The sequence below is a fragment of the Uloborus diversus genome, chromosome 1, assembly GCF_026930045.1.
Source record: "Uloborus diversus isolate 005 chromosome 1, Udiv.v.3.1, whole genome shotgun sequence".
NCBI lineage: Eukaryota > Metazoa > Arthropoda > Arachnida > Araneae > Uloboridae > Uloborus > Uloborus diversus.
Window position 1 is genome coordinate 224,179,623 of NC_072731.1, and position 18,553 is coordinate 224,198,175.

Here is an 18,553-nt window from a genome sequence, read left to right on the forward strand (position 1 = left end):
AAGCAATCAAACATTTTAGTCTGCAAGACGCTCATATGTGAAACACATTTTAAACGTTAAAATTCTATATGAAAATAGTTTTATTGTAATAATGATAAAGGTTATTAGAAATGACTACGTGACATCATTTAACATTTTTTAATTTTCTTTTTGAATCAAAAAACTCGGATTTTTTCATTCAGATTTTTTTAAACCTTGAAACATTCGTATATTAGGGTTGGTTGGGGGTAGTGGGTCACCCCCCTAAAACTGAAATAGGGATAAACAACTCTCTTCAAACTCTTTTCAACTCTTTCAAACTCTTTTGCACAGCTCATGTTAAATTTCATCACAGTAATTGGTTTAACACATATTTGGGATTCGTGAAATTTTTCTAAGCACTTAGTCAAAAAAAATTCTGATTTTTTTTTTTTTTTTTTTTTTTTTTGCGAGTTCAAGCAACATTTTTCAAAGTGTTTCCAGGTTAGTTTTTATTATTTTTTATATGATAATTAATTTTTCACCTATAGTATAACTTAAAGTTCATACAGCAACAAGAATTTTTGAATAAAATATTATTAATAAGTGTTTAAGAGGAGGGGTCCCACTTACCCCGTACATTTTTGCTATACGTGGTAAGTGGGCATTATACCCATCTACTAAGTAAGTGGGTATTATACCTACCCCCTCACAATGGGGTAATTGGGCCCCCCTATAATAATGGGATTTTCAAAATAAAGAGCAACTCTGATTAAGTATTTGTATTGGCGAAATACAAGACAACTATGACGAGTTAGTATAGGAATTGATAGTAGAGCTAAAATCTGCTAAAGCTAGTGATTATGTATTTGTGAAACGGACATGACAGAAAATCATTTCGATTTAAGTAGATCTAATGTTGGAAGTTGATGATACAAATTTAAAAAAAAGTGTGAATAGAAATAGTGACACTTTTTATTGGCATTGTGCAGATAATGTTGGGATAATTATTGAGGATGAAACGATGATGGTTCTTTTTTTTTCTTAGCCAACTTTACAAAGACGCAGTCACTTAGTGTTTCCTTTTTTTTTTTTTTTTTTAACTTATAGTTTTGGCAAATTTACTCAAATTGATCTTAATCAACTGTATTCCGTTCATAAACACACCTTTATTTGTAAAAGTAAAATGTATGTTCCCTATAGGCTTTCAATAGTATTCACAAATGAAATTGCTTTGTTTCTCGTTTTAAAATTTTCCGTGATACAGATTTAAAAGACAGTAAATATCTTATATAAATGGATGCATTCAAAAAAAAAAAAAAAAGATTCACACTAAAAATGTACATACTTTATCATGTAAGACCGCATTACCGCATTTTCAGATATGCTTTATTTAAATTTAAATTAAAGGGGGTGACCCACTTACCCCTTACTCACGCCCGGCTCCTGGGGTAGGCGGCCGCCTAGTGTGGCAGATTTTAGGGGCGGCAAATTTCGAAGTATGAAAATCTGTTTCAGCGCCCATAAGATTCACTGCTTTAAAGCTAAAAGTACAAATAATTTAGAGTGTGTATCAGTGCTTGGACATGCAAAGCATAGTTCGGAATATAACTAAAAATTCAATTTAGTTTTAGGGGAGGCAAATTGCGTGGTTTAAAAGTCTTTTGAAAATATTAACATCCGTTTCAATGATATAAGACGCACTACTTTATTAATGAAAAAGACAACTTAAAGTGTGTACCACAGCTTGGATATGCAAAACCCATGTTATTATTTTATATTATGATTATTATTATTCAATATAGGGGTGATTGGGGTGCGGCACTGGTCAATATCTCCTAGGGCGACAGAATTACTAGAACCGGCTCTGCCCTTGCTATGGGGTAAGTGGGTGCCCCATCCGATTTTTTAAAAAATATAATCGTTAAGAATATTTAAAGCATTATTTTAGAAAATAATGAAGAATTTTTGTTTATTTATAATATGTAAGATAAAATAAGACAATAAGTTTAAAATTTTTTGCTTCAAAACTTTATGCATAAGGTTTCAAAAACGAACCATTCTCAAAAGGGATCCCACTTACCCCAACCAACCATACTTTACATTTAAAAACATAATATATTTCCCACACAATAGGTGAAACAGCAACTTTTTAGCTATTTTCATATTATGGCAGTAGCTATGTTTGAATAATAGGTATAAGTAGACTAGTTTTAACACAAATAATGTATGATTCAAAATACTTTTACCGTTTAAAATTTAAAAAAAAGGTTCATAGAATTTTTTGATCTTTTGGTGCAAGTCCAGAGGCATAGTCCACAATAAATTTTTATCATAAAATGTCTGTACATGTACATTTTGTGCATAGTAATCTACAATTTTCCCCCAGTCTCTTCTCCCCTTTGTTCAATTAGTTTTCAAGAAAATTTTTCTCTTTTTTTAAACTGAAAACTGTCACACATGATGATAGAAGTTTTACAATGACAATTAGAAATCCTTTAGAACAAATTTCGATTATCAACCACTTTAGCTGCTCTGCCCCTCCCCCTTCCCCCAGCTACTACCACCTATCCTGCAATTATACTTCTAGGGAACAGTGGTACGAAACAGGGAACCCCGCTCTGCTATGCCATCTAGGGCTTCCAGAGAACGGACCTTTCGGCCGGGGCCCCCTTACCCGTAAGGGAACGAGAACTAAACCACTTACGACTCTAGACACCGTGGACCCAGGTACGGACCTGACTCCGGTGGTGCCCATTGCCTACTCACTGTTCCACTCGATAGCCATTGGGCAGATACAAATCTGCTCAAACGCAAGTAAAGAGTGGTCGTTTTACATACGTGGATGCTACACCATCGTACTAGCCCTTCTTTTCCAAACTCACTCCTTACGGGAGTGGATCGTTCCATTTCCCTTACAGGTGGGGAAGGTAGAGATATTCGCTGCTCTCGAAGCAAACTAATGCGCATGCTCAGAAACTTTGCGCTGAAGAGCGGGGGAATTGTTTGTTTTATATTCTGTGGTTACGATTTTGTTTACAGCGTGCTATTTTGCCATGTGTGACCATTTTAAAACAAAAAGGCCGTTTTCAGGGCCAACTTCAATTAATTTGGATGACGACTCGGAACGGATTTTGGATAATGAATTAATGAATACGGATCAAATATTGACTTCAGACAATAATGTTGACGACTCGGAACGGATTTCGGATGATGAAAGTGAACTGAAACATTAAGGTTATGACAGTAAATTACTGCACCTAAGCCAGGGCTAAGGCAGAATCTCATGCAATATAACATATATTTGCATTAAGTTGATGATTAATGATGCAGAATGCTTACTTTAAAAGGAACTAAGATAACATGTTTACTTAAACATTTGATTGTGTATAAAATAATTTGGATGAACTTCAGTGATGAAAACGTTTTGGGAAGTTATTCATAAAAAAAAAGAATAAAAAATTGAATCTTAAATTTAGATAAATTCAATCAATAATATCTTTAATTATATATTCTAGTAGATTCTGTGTCATGATTAATCAAAGACAATTGATCAATCCTTTAAAATACAGCTAATACAAATACAAATCAAAATTTTCATAAAATTCTTAAACTAAGTGTTTACTATAATCAAGTATTCATAAGTCTTGCCAAAAAATTCAAAAACTGAACCGAGTACAGATTTAATAATTTTCAGTAAGCAAAATATACAGTTCATTTTTTGCTCTTTTCTTTTCTTTTCTTTTTTTTTTTTTTTGTTTGTTTGTTTTGCTAAAAGATTAATTAAGTAGAGAAAAAAGTGATTTTATAATAATAATGACTTGTGGCAACGGCCTAAACGCAGAGAAACAGCGCATGCAAATCTGAAAAAGTTTATTTAAAAGGCTCCAGCTGAGTTGGCTAGCGCGCGGTATCTGGATTGATGTGTTGTGTGTAAATGTTAGATTATTCCGAGATGGAACTGATTAATTTATATTTATTTCTTTTAATGGTAATGTGTTTTGTTGCAATTTACAATAAATGTTCGCTTTTAACAACTGGATTACCCGTCTCTACATTGGTGACCCGGACGTGATATATTCAACTTATGATAGAGAATTGTTGGCAGCATATAGTGCAATTCAGTATTTTCGATACATGTTAGAGGCAAGGAAATTTATTTTGTATGTAGACCACAAACCTCTAACTTTCGCATTTCGGCGGAAACATGAAAAATCCTCCCCCCGAACTATCCGTCAGTTGGATTTCATATCTCAATTTACTACGGATATCAGATATTTACCTGGTAAGGGAAATTTGGTTGCGGACAGCCTATCGCGAATATCGGAGATCACATTTTCATCTCTAGATGATATAGAAATGTGGGAAAAATCACAATCTGAGGATGAAGAACTTCAGGACGTTTTAGAGGGACGAATTAAGTACAGTGGTAAATTAGCTAAAGTTCCTATGCCTGGTACCGATAAATCTCTATATTGTGATACATCAGGAAATTATAATAGATTCTTTGTTCCGCAAATTCTAAGGCGTAAAATTTTTGATACAATGCACGGTTTGTCTCACCCCGGCATACGTGCTACAAAACGTCTTATCGATAGCAAATATGTCTGGCCAAATATAAACAAAGATATAACTGCTTGGTGCAGAGCTTGTGTTCCGTGTCAGCAGACTAAAGTACATTTGCATACTAAATCCCCGTTTGTTCAATTTTTAGTTCCTGATGAGAGATTTTCTCATATTCATTTAGACATAATAGGTCCACTAACACAAGTTCAAAATTTTAAGTATTGCTTGACTATAGTGGATAGATTTACGCGGTGGCCTGAAGTTGTGCCAATTACTGATATAACAGCGGAAACGGTAGCTCGTGCTTTCGTACAATCATGGGTTTCTCGATTTGGTACTCCGCAAAGGATAACATGTGACAGGGGCAGACAGTTTGAATCTGAACTTTTTACGAGTCTATCAAAGATGCTTGGCATAAAATTAGCAAGGACATCGCCGTACAGACCCCAAAGTAACGGTCTGGTGGAAAGATTGCACCGACCATTGAAGCAAGCTTTGATGTGTTACAAATCCGATTGGTTTGAAGCACTTCCATTAGTGCTGTTGGGACTCAGATCTACGTTACGTGAAGACCTTGGCGCGTCCGCGGCACAGCTGACTTATGGGTCAACTCTACGGTTACCTGGACAGTTGTATGAAGAAAAAACTTTATCTAATATGCCTGACTACGTTGCACGTCTTCAAAGACTGATTAGCTCGCTAAGTCCATCTACTCCTGTTCGGCATGGTCAACAACGGATTTATATCCCTAAAGATCTGCAAAACTGTACACATGTTTTTGTGCGCTTGGATGCTGTAAAAAAGTCATTGCAGCCGCCATACGAAGGGCCTTATGAGGTCCTAAAGAGAATGGACAAGAACTTTTTGATTTCGGTGAACGACAAGGAAGAGATCGTTCACATCGATCGCTTAAAACCAGCATTTTTAATTGCTGGAGATTCCAATCAAAGGACTCCTGGAGTTACAACAAGGTTTGGCCGCAAAGTACGTTTTCGTCTCCCAATGGTCTTGTGAGACTGGTGAGGGAGTCTGTGGCAACGGCCTAAACGCAGAGAAACAGCGCATGCAAATCTGAAAAAGTTTATTTAAAAGGCTCCAGCTGAGTTGGCTAGCGCGCGGTATCTGGATTGATGTGTTGTGTGTAAATGTTAGATTATTCCGAGATGGAACTGATTAATTTATATTTATTTCTTTTAATGGTAATGTGTTTTGTTGCAATTTACAATAAATGTTCGCTTTTAACAACTGGATTACCCGTCTCTACAGACTCAAAAGTACAATTAGAACAAAAGAAATGTAACTCGTAGGCAGGACGCCCGAAACTTAAATTTGGGAGGGCAGAAATTCTTAATTTGCGGAACGACAGAATTCCAACGTGCCAAATGATAAAATACGGTTATACACATATCGATCTTATAAAAACGGATATTCTGACATTGGAAATCAGTCTTGCAAAGATGTCGCCAAATCGTCGTTAGAGAATATTTGCCGAATAAGGAAAATTTTCCAGGAGTGAAGTAGTACCTCAGCTTGTAGAAAAATTTTATTTTAAAATATAAAAAACTTGAAAAGCATTATTGCTGTTTCAATTTGAAACCAGTAGATGGCGCCACTATTTTAAATTCAGGAAGAAATATTCTTCCTTTCCCCACCTGCAATAGTAATGGAACGATCCACTTCCATAGGGAGTGAGTTTGGAAATGAAGGGCTAGTCACCATCGTAAAACCCTCCCCATTTACCCGGGCTTGGGACCGGCATAGGGACGGGCCCGGTCCCCCAAAGACCAGACCCCACCTACGGCTGGGTTAGGGAACAGTGGTACCACTATTTCCTATTATTATATGTTTCATACCTTTTAGAAGAAAAAAATCTTAAAATTTGGCAGTTTTCTATGTTTATCAGCTTAGAGTCGACAAAAATTCTGAAATAGATTTAATTGGGGTGAATAAGGCTATAGTTAAAACTTGGTTATAAAGCAGTCTGAACTGATGAACCTTTCAGCTTACTCTTAAAATTAGCATTAGTTCTCTAAATATTCAATAAATTCTGAAGATTCATAAAAACGTTATAATGTTTAGACAAGATGCGATTTTGTTTTACGCTTTGCTTAATCAGGGGTGCCCCTCATCCTAAAGGGAAAGAGCACACCCCCCCTAAATGTCACGAAGTCCCCCCCCTGATCAAGAGCTCCCCAAAATTTAGAAAAATACTCCTAAAAACAACCCCCCTAAAAATTTCACTGGATCAGTCTGCGGCATGACCCCTTCCCCTCCCTTGGTGGGCACCCCTGGCTAAATGATAAGGTTTCCATCATTTTGTACATTTTTAGTGTAAAATAATGTGTTAAACAATTACTTTACTTAATAAGTTTACTTAATTACTTTACTTAAAGTCATGGTGTTATAAGAAAAAATGCAATTTTTTATATATACTTTTTGCCGAATTGTAATTTTGGGATAAAAGCAATATTGCAAGAGTAATCTATGTAGTTTAGCAAGTTGAAGTTAATATTGTATAATACAGTGCAGTTACATTGAGAGCAATACATTCTAAAAAATTCAAATTTAATTAATAAAAATAAAATCAACTGATTTTAATCAATGATTTTGTTAAAAAAAATTTCTTGATTCAAATCAACGTTTTTTTTTTCTAAATTACTTAATTTAAATCATGATTTTAATCATAACTTAAATCAAGCTCATTTAAATCAACGAACACTGCTTAACATTAAGTAAGATTGTCAAGCAGTTAACAATCAGTATTAACAAAATCGAAAGCGTGTATGGCTCCAAATTATGAACACATTGAGTATTAAAAAATGATAACAATTAGGATTTAAAAAAAAATGTTGCTAATATTTTAATATTTTGTTGTCAGTCAAGAACATTTTTTTAAACGTTTTCTTAAATTAGTCAAGTGCGTGCTGGGCAAAATGACATAGTTCAATTCGCTTACTTATTCAATCATTTTAAGTATTAATTTATTAATTTATTAACAATTGCCTTATTCACCCCCAATTGATTTTATTTTAGAACTTCAGTCGACTCTGAGCTGATAAACATAGAAAATTGTCAAATTTTAAGAATTTATCTTGAAAAAAGTATAAAAGTTATAATTCTAGGAAATATAGTAGTACCAATGTTTCCTAGAAGTATAGTTGAATGATTGGTGGTAGTAGTTGGGGAAAGGGGGGGGGGGGGGGTGGACCAGCTAGAGTTGAAACCTAGTATTGACGAAATTTGCAAGGATTTCTAATTGTTCATTGTAAAACTTCTATCATCATGTGTGACAGTTTTCTTTAAATAAAAAGAAAAAATTCTGTTTGAAAACTGCGTGAAAAAGGGGAGAGAAGGGACTGGGGGAAAATTCTAGATTGCTATGCACAATGTACAAACATTTTATGATAAAAGTTTGCTATGAGCTATGCCTCTGAACTTGTACTGAAAGATCAATAATGATAATTGGTATCTACAAATGTTTCAAGACTAAAAAAAAAAAAAAAATGAATAAAAAAATTCGAATTTTTTGACTAAAAAAATTAAAAAATCACATTCCCTGATGTTAAGTAGTCATTTCTAACCTTTATCATTATTACAATAAAACTATTTTCATATAGAATGTTAACATAGGAAATGTGTTTAACATATGAGAGTCTTGCAGAGTAAAATATTTGAGGGCTTTTTCTGCAGTTGATGTAAAACTGATACTCATATTTTTAACCGATATGATCATCATTAAATTTGTTGTAAACGAATTTGAATTGTTTTTTTTTTATTTATTATTTTATTTTTTGCGCAATCACGATTGCTTATTGCTTTCATTTGACTGTTTTTTGGCGTTCCTATGACTTCATTTTCCCACCAGCACCCTCTGCAGCACCACCGTCGACCGACCGCCTCACGATGCTGCTCCCTCTAGCGAAAACCGTCTCCAGGTTGCGTCAATATCCTACACTTACACGCATGCATACACGCACGTACACACACACAAACATATACACACAACACACACATACATACACCTACACACACTCAAACACATACAGACACGTACACATACATTACAGATACCTACACATACATACATGCTTACACACACATTGACATACCCCCCCCCCCCACATACACATAAACACACACGCCTACATACACACACACACTCGCGATTGCGAAAAACATAATTTGAATTCAAAAGGTGAAAATTCAAATTAATTTTATTTTTATTTATTTTTTTTTCATTCAAAAATTTTCGTTGTTCACTTTTAATTAACAGATATTTTTCAGTACCATTTTCATTTTTTAAAAATATGATTATCAACAAACTATTTTAATAACTTTTATTCTATTGTAAATAGTTATTTTCCACCTTTCATTAATTCATATGAATGCTAATTGTAAAAAGTAAATGAATAGAAAGAAAATAATTCTATTTTAATGCTTTTTTTTTCCATTTCTAAAATTCTTTTTTTGCGAAGTTGACTGAATACTTTCATCAGTTGAGGTTACATGAACTTTTTTGTTCAGAGGATTAATTTAACATCCTCCAAATGTAACAATTACCATAATTTCCAAGAACGTTCAATGTTTGTAATTTTTCTGTCCAACTTTAAATTACTGTTTTCATGAATCGTAGCTGTTAAATATATTAAGTCTATTTCATGTGAATGCGCAATGTATTTATTCAGAATAACACAAATGAAAAAAACCTTTAATAATGCTACCTTATTCTTGTCTATTTGAATATTTTTACTATTATTAACAATTGCTGGCAATTTGAATTTTATCATATTAAAATATTACTGAATTTGAAAATTTATTTATTCACCCATTTATACCAAGAGTAACCAAAAATAATTCATACTTCTTCTCTTTCCTTTATAAGATTGCACTATCTAATTTAAATAATCATGCACGTAAATGAAAAAGTATTTTTTCATTTTTTTTTCCACCGTAAACAAAATTATTAGCCATTTTAATTATTCGAATATTTATACTTTTGCTAATTATAAAGGACAAATGAATACTAAAAAAAAGAAAGAAGGAGAACCTCCATTAATAGGACTTTGCAACCTTATTTTCATAATAATTTTTTATCGATACTCTTACATTTATCCACTAGATGGCAGCATAAACGATAAGAAAATCATACAGAAAAGCGAAGATATTGCACTATTTCACCCTGACGCTCTCAGAATCTTTCGGTCTCTAACCGAACGTTTTCAATCTATCCCACAAGGCTATGGGAAAGAAGTCATGTAGTATTGCCAAATGTCAATAAATGTCTTAAAGAGAATACAATTTTAGGAGATGAGAATTCCAGCAATAAAAGCGTAGGTGAGCACGGGTTTTACCGGTTGACTTGTTCGAACACGACCCTTGCACTAGAGGGGGGGGAGAAAAAGAGGGGAAAAATGGACGCTGCCTGCAACGCAAGTTATGGGGACTGTAGAAAATGAAGAACAAGCAAAACAGCTGCAAGAGGATCTAGATCATATTACGGAGTGGGTCGATAAATGGGGTATGGCTGTTAATGTTGGGAAATGTCAAGTGCTACATTTAGGGCATGGAAATAAGTGTACAAGTTATTATTTGCAAGGTTCAGTCCAAGGACGTAGCCAAGGGGGTGGGTCCATGGGGTCCGGACCCCCCCCCCCCTTCCCGAAAGACCCCTCTCCTTTTTTCTCAGTTGTTGCATCTCGCATCAACAAAATTTTTCTGAAAGATAATGATTTTATAAAACGCAGCATTCTCTCCCCTTAAATATTCCCAGTAATCGGCAATTTTCTCAGCGCTTGAGTCAATTTAGAACACGAGAACCTCGTGCAACAACTGCAGGTTCCCAATTTTCGTCTGTTTTTTGCTGTGTCACCTACTCCGTCCGAAACGGGGAAATGTCCCTTTCGACTTTCAAACCAGCTGGGTCCTGTGACCCCCACAGTCAGCGTGGTTTTCTTTATTTCTTGCTCTTTTCTTTTTGGATTTTCGTAGATTTCGTAGACGCATGTTGTACGAAAGACAGCCAGAGTGAGGTGCGTTCCTGGTGAATCAGTAATTGAATTCCGATTCTTTTCTGTTTTAACACGCAGTTTTTATCTACGTCATACTTATAGGAAACATATCTTGAACAAAATTGTATGCAAAAGAAAATTAAGTTTACCCAAACTAGGTAAGTCGTAGTGCTCCCTTTTAAAGTTTTCTTGATAATACGAGCAATTTTACGTGTTAATGTGTTTTTCCATTCAAAAACTAATTTTAGATTCTAAGCCAGCAGCGAAAAAAGAAATTCTGCACATTTCGTGTGTTTGAGGATGAGAAAAATAATTATTGATTTTTTTTTTTTTTTTTTTTTCATTTTAACTCTATTTTTTGGCATGGTTCATTTCAGATTCATTTTATATTTTGATAAAAATTTTATTTGAACTTTTAGATTACTTTTAACATCTCTCTCTTTTCTGAGTAACAAATTACGTAGATTTTTTACTGATGTCCCCCCCCCCCCCAATATTTAAGCATGATCATGGAACATATTAAATGCCCCCCCCCCAAAAAAAAAATCGTGTTTGAAGGTAAAATAAATAAAATAAATGAATAAATAAAACTTGATGTAACAAACTTTTTACGGTATAAAAATTTTATAGAAAAATTAAATTGAAAATTACTTGAATATTTTACTGTGATTAGTTTATGAAATTACAAGTTCGGCCACATTAACGCATGTAATAAGTAATTTATTAGAAATTATTACTTTTAAATCTTACTGAATTGTGATTCTATGATCCCAAAAGAAAAACAGTTTTTAATTGGCGAAAAAAAAATCTTATTCGATGTTGTTCCATAAAACATATTTTTATTTGCATCATTGGAACACATTTTCTGATTGTTATTCACTGGCTTTGTACTAAGGAGTTATTTAATTAGCATCTATGCATCCATCTTTAGTAAATTGTGAAGGTAGCATTAAAAGTAACAAAAAACAGGCATGAGCATTTAAGTATAAATTACTAGGTGAAAATTACCGCTATTTACTGCGTTACAAGCAAAGAAACAAAAAAAGGTGAATACGAGGTAAATGTTTTTGAGCTTTTCTTTTATATATTGCCTTTTTTTTTAAACACTTATTTTCTTCAAGCTAAAGATATTTACTATTTCTTGCAATAGAGTGTTTTGCTAACATCGTATTGAAGAAAAAAAATCATTACCTGCGTCGTAAAATGTGCTATGTATTGTTGTTAAAATTAACAACATGTTGTTAAAAAAAATTACACAGATGCTTAATTTAATTCATTAGGTATACATTCCATTAATCGTCATGTAAAAGATCCCTTAGGTCGTTTGACTGTGAATACTCTTGACAAAATTAAATTCCTTTTGCAGTTTCGCATCGAAGGGAGCTCAGGTGTCTCCATCTGGTGGAAACTGGGCATCAAATTTTCCTGTGACATTCACATCCGCGCCTTAATGGTGGCATATGAATGACTGGATGCCATATCGTTGGTTCGCACTTGTTCCGCAAAAGGCTAAAGTCTCTAACACAGCCCCGTTAGAGAGAAACAAATAATGATAAAATACGCCTTTTCCGATATTTAAAATTTTTTCGAACAGCTTTCACCCTTTGAGGAATAGCGACTTCACTTGAAAACACCATTTATTTCTTGCTCCTCTTTTTTTTTTTCAGCTAACTGAAATCACTGTGTCAGTTGGCTGAAGAAAGAAAAAATATATATATATATAAAATGGTTGCAACAAAGGAAGCCTCCGTCCCTCAAAGAGTTAATAGTTTGTTCAAGCTTTTAATTGATGATTAGGAATGATAATTAGAAAACGGATAAGATTGGAAATATCATTCAACTTCGTGTTATCAAAAGAATATTATAAATATAAATAAATAAAAACTAATTCAAGCTTTTTAAATGAAACCTTGTTAATATTTTCGTTGAGAGAGTTGTGGGATTTTGCCTGAAATGTTGTTCAAATCGGACAGAGTTACGTTATGTAACATTCGCATAGTTATGCATTCGACTCTACAGATATAGATTTATTTATCCTCATATAAATAATGCCGATGATCGAGTAACCCGCTTGTTTCAACAATGAATTCGCATCACGGCATGATATGTAATTCGATAATATGTTTTGGTAATGTTTAACATGCAAGGAAAGGCTTTATTGTGACAAGGCTGAACTCGATCCGGTAACTTGAACAGTTTTACTGGTAAAACTGTGTCATCTCAGAGGAATGAAGAAACGAAAACAATGAACGCTATCTACTGGAGTTTAGGGTTAATCCACTGGTGTTAGAGTTAAAATTTCAACTATCAAAATATCACCAAACAGGCAATTGCTTCGTTCAAATGAAGAAGAGTTGAAGCAATTTTCACACGTCATGCCTTGACGGGTGACTTTCTAGTTTTCAAATAAAATAGCATTAGTACAAATGTACATATTTTGTTGAAATATATTACAAAGCTTTAATATTTTATTAAATTATCGCATGCATTTTCCAAGTAATTTCTAGAACAGTTTTCGCTTTCCGTTTTTCTTTTATTGTGCCCTTTTTATTAATAGAAAATATATCACTTATTTTCAGGAGGATAGAGGTTCACCCATATTTGGAAACTTTGTATGTGATAACTTTCAGTTTAATGTTAATTTACAAACTGACAATAATTAATTTACCACTTAACATAAACTTTTTGTTAACTAATTTTAACTAATGACTTTATTAATTTGAATTATTTAATTAATTTTAGTTAATTATCATATTTTAATGATCAGTTTTAATTGGATTTATCTTAGTCTTGTGTAATTATCAGCTACTAATTCTGCTGTAGTATGCTTCCTCTTTTGAAGTTCGTACAACCTTGGACCCCCCCTTAACAAAGTTCTAGCTACGTGCCTGTTCAGTCATTAGTCAGGCAGACAAAGTTACTGATCTGGGGGGTCTTAATAAGTCAGGATTTAAAGTTTAGCCAACAGTGCAGCATTGCTATTAACAAGGCCAATAAGATGCTTGGGTTTATCAATAATCTATTTCAAACAAATCTAAAGAAGTTCTTCTGCCCTTATATAGAAGTTTGGTAGGACCTCATTTGGAGTATGCTGTTCAGTTTTGGTCTCCTTATCTTAAGAAAGACATTAATGTATTGGAAAGGGTTCAAAGGCGAGCTACAAGGCTAATAAATGGACTTTCTCACTTAGACTATGATTCCAGGCTTAGAAGGCTAAAAATGTACAGTCTTGAGCAAAGAAGAGACCGAGGGGACATGATTCAGTTGTTTAAATTTATTAAAATGAAAGATGTTACGGGGCTGAAGTTTAGCACTGAAAACAGGACAAGGGGTCATTGTTTTAAGCTATTTAAATCTCAGGCTAACATGGATGTTAGGAAATATTATTATTTTAGCAGGGTAGTGGAACCTTGGAACAGTTTACCGGAAAAGGTGGTAATGAGAGTAGATAGTTTTAAGAGGGCCATTGATCTTCACTGGATATTGTAAATTGACTAGGACCAGTCTAGCTGGGCCCAGAGCCTGTTGCTGGTCGTCACTTTTGTATTTGTATTTGTAATTTATTAAAAGTAGGACCGTCATTCAGGGGGAACAAGGGGAGGCTTAAAGGCCTCTGGAGTCATCCAGGCCAATGAGGTCCCTTCCAGAGAGGTCGATTGACCCCTCCCCTCCCCCCGGATTTCTAAAACATAGTGAAATTAGGCATTTTGCATGTATTTTGATGCTTTTTTCCCATAAAGTTCCAGCTTCTGGGTTTTGAGAAGTTAATGTATTTTTTAAAAAATGTTTTAAAAAACTGCGAATTTTCTGGTTTTCTGTTCGACACAATATGCATTGAATATCTTTATACCTTTTACCTCTCCCTCCCCTCCGCCGGAAAAGTGAAATGACAGACCTGATAGATTAAAAAATACCGATTTATGCGAATAATAATAGCAATATATAAGAATAATAACAGCCCTTGCAGGGAGGCGGGAGGTCATGACGCAAACAATGCGATTAAATTTTTTACAGAAGGATTTTAATCCATTTAAAAGATGGCGGCGTTTTTCTTCTATTTTGGGGGGGGGGGGAAGTGATAAAATTGACGGGAGCCACCATTCATGAGGAGGGGCATTGGCACCCCAACTACATCACATACATTATAAAAGATCTGCAATACAGAAAAGTCATCGAACATCTTGTCATAGGCGGATTTACGGGGGTGCCAGGGGGTGCGCCGCACCCCCAAAATTTTTGGTTGGGTTTTGAAAAAAAATTAGTTTAGTATATTTCACTCAGAAACGTAGTTGGAGGAAAAAAATTCATAGCTGCTATACTAGTAAATTTACTTAAATCCAGTGTATCACCACACGTCCCTAGTGAAAGAAAAACATAACTGTGCTCATATTAAGAATTAAAGTAAATTTATCCATTTGGAGGAAAAAAAAAACCTAATAAATAATTTCATGCAAATAAAGAAACTTCTCAAAGAATTTATTGTTCAGTGCCGTGTTATTGTGTAGAATAATTGCATGTTCTGTAATTGGGTATTTATTCGTATATCAATACAAGTTCTTCTATTGTTAAACAACATTGGCTAATAAAGTCCAAAAAAAAAAAAAAAAACATGGCTATTGCAAGAAACTTGATCACACCGAAATCAACCGAAAACCAAAAATTTTAAGGTAAAATATCAAAATTTTTTGAAGGAGGACTACCGGACAATTTACTGCAGTTGTGCATCCAGGGGGAAGGGGCACAAAACTGGTGACCCTCCCCACAAAATGCTGAGTAGAAGTTTTTACAAAAATATTCTGTATTATTGAAGAGAAGAAAAGATCTCATTTTGGGAAAACGCAGTTATTTTACGGAAAAAAAAGAATGTTGGGAAAAAATCTTAATTTCTCTTTCAAAAAGAAATATTGACATATAAATTTTTCAACAGCTTTAGATTATTGGCGGCGAATTGTGTGACTTCTCGCACAATCCTCTTTCTTTCATATCTCCCCCTCCCTTTTTACTTCCTTTTACAAAAAAGGAAGTATTGTATTCGCGAAAAAATTTTCACTCAAAAATCGCCCTTAATTTCCATTTTGCTCACCCCCAAATGAATGTTGAGTTTTTTTTTCGATTCGACCACATGCGGAAAAGTGCCTAAGAATGTATAGACACGCGAAATATCCATTTTGACCATCACCGAGGTAATTACAACGACTTTTCTCGTGACGTCTGTATGTATGTGCGTATGTGTGTATGTGCGTATGTGCGTATGTGCGTATGTATCTCGCATAACTCAAAAATGGTATGTCCTAGAAAGTTGAAATTTGGTACATAAACTCGTAGTGGGGTCTAGTTGTGCACCTCCCCTTTTGGTTGCTTTCGGATGTTCCTAAGGGGGTCTTTTGCACCTTTTTGGGGGGAAATCATTGTTAATTTCGATGTAAACTCAAGTGGCGTTATAATTTGTCGGACACTTGGCGATATATCGCCAGTCTTTTGGTCGCCAAGTTTTGTCGCCAACTTGGCGACAAATTTGGCGGAGTTTTTTTTTTTTTTTTTTGGTTTCAATTTGGCCATTGTTGGTGATATTTAGAGAATAAATATTGAATCACATTAAAATAGCGAATAATGGGGAAATGACATTAAATTGGAGTAAAAGGAAGTCATGTGATGCACACATCAGCTCGTTTTTTTTTTTTCTATTTCGTTTTCATTTTATCTATTGGTCCTCAAAATGTTTCTCCTCCAAATCTTGGGCTTCACTTTCGTAAAATTTCCAAGGAAGATCTTCTAATCACCTAAATACATGGAAAATCGTTTAAAATTTCGTTTTTGGAGCTTCAGTTTTGAAAAACTGCAGTGTCCCTAACGTTACCAAATATGGTCTTACACTCATGTGTTTAAGACTTTAATTTTGGAAAATATTCGAACAAGGGCCTCTGACCCCCCTTTCTCTATTATCATCAAAGAATGTTAATATTTTGGTTTTGAAAACTACTATTTCGAAACATTTAAGTGGGAGAATCCTTTTTTTTTAATACCATGGATTATTGCAGAAGTACTTCATTTTTAGGACATCAATTTCGAAAATTTTCCAGGGGAGAGTTCCAGAACACCCCGTCCGGTAACAGCATCAAAAATTGTCCTCCGTAGTATTTTTGGAACTTCAATTATGAAAAGTTAAAGAGGTAGCGTGGGGGAGGGGGTTACGTATTTCTATCTGCTTTTCAAAAAATCGATTGGAGGCAGTCTATGAGTCTCATTCATAACCCAAACTATAAATATGGACAATAACCACATTTATAAGACTAAAATTTCTAAAAATAGCCTTGGAGCCACACGTACCTTTCTTGCCTCTAAAATATCACCAAGAACTGTAAAACTGCGTTTTCAAAACTACTATTTCAAATTTTTTCTGGGGCGTGAATCCCATTCCAAACCAGTAGCTAGATTTACCCATTGCTTCTAATATCGACTTTCGTTTAAGACTTTTTCTGCAGTTTGAAATGTTAAGAATTGCCCATCCCCTAATCTTACTAAATATGGTTTACATCGCGTTTTTTAGACTTAAAAGTGTGTCCCCTAAAATTATTTTCTGATTTCGCCACTGCCTTGTTATTCGGGAAATAGCCCCCCCCCCCCTCCTCAGATCCCTATTATTGTTGCACTCCCAAATATTTCGGCCTAAATCCGCCTATGATTCTTGATAAGCAAATGTTCCAGCAATTTAGACGAAAAATAATGCCTAGAGCAGGGTACCCATTCGGTGTGTGTGTGGGGGGGGGATCTTGAAGTTGACTATGCCGTTGAAATTATCAGGGAACTTATTTAAAAGTATTTTAGTCCCTTAAGTAAAGACTCTTGTTTTGGGGGGGGAGGTGGGGGGCATAGACGGATTTAGGACTGAGTTCCTGGGGGGGCAGGATTTTTTTTTAGCAACATTTTAAATTGCCCCCCCTCCACCCGTAATGTTTTGGTCTGTTTTCCTGTGATGCATAAGGCCATGCTTTACTTTTTTTGTGTCGTTTTCATTAATGTGTGTTTTCATGCTGTCCTTTTTGAATTGGCTTTAAGAGAGGTGACTGGTACCAAGAGAGTGACGCAGGGCTCCCTTTTAAGTGGGATATTGAATATCTCCAATTTTAGGGGGTTCAGGGGTTTCTTCCCCGATTTTCAGTCAAAAATAATGAATACGGGCATATTATATAGCACCCTAGTGAAAGCTGTACTATTTGTACTTAATGTTCTTTTTTTTTTCTTTTCTCCCATCAGAAAAGGACATTCGCTATTCTCTTCATTTTCATTGAACTATTTAAGGGGTCACAGTACCTTTCAAACATTTTTTTGAAATTTAAGTAAATTTTATATTTCTTTGAAACCATAACATGCATACTTATTTCTTAATCAATAATTTATTTTCAAAATTTAAAAATATTGCCTAATTTTTAAAAAATGAAAAAAATTGAAGAAAATTTCAATTTTTTGAAATCCCTAAGGCTTTTTTATTTTTGCACTAATTAAAAATTTTTTTTTTTGCTAAACGAGCACTATAATCATTTCTAAAAATCTGTGCATTCATTTGCTTATGAGTTTATTCGAAACTTTTCTTTGATTAATTATGTAAAAAATCAAAGTTTTTTTTTTTTTTTTTTTAATTGGTAAGGTTCAACACGCTCTAAGCATTTGAGTAATTTATAAAATGCTTATCCAATGTACAGTTTTGTCAAATATGTTATCCCAATTGCAAAAAGTATTACTTTAAAGCTGTATCTTTAAATAGAAAAAAATCCTTAGGGATTCTAATGACATGAAAACACAAAAATACCATCATCGAGAAAAAGCATTTTAAAGTTTTTCTTTTGCATAAGAACACATAGAGAGCATGGTCTAAAACCACTCAAAACTTTTTAAATATTTGAACTAAAGCAATGAAACTTTTTCCCTGTGTTCAGAATAGGTTTTTGTTTTGAAATAAGCAATATTTTTTTTTTTTGATTGTTTCATCATTTTTGAGGTACTGTAACCCCTTAAAAAAGAAA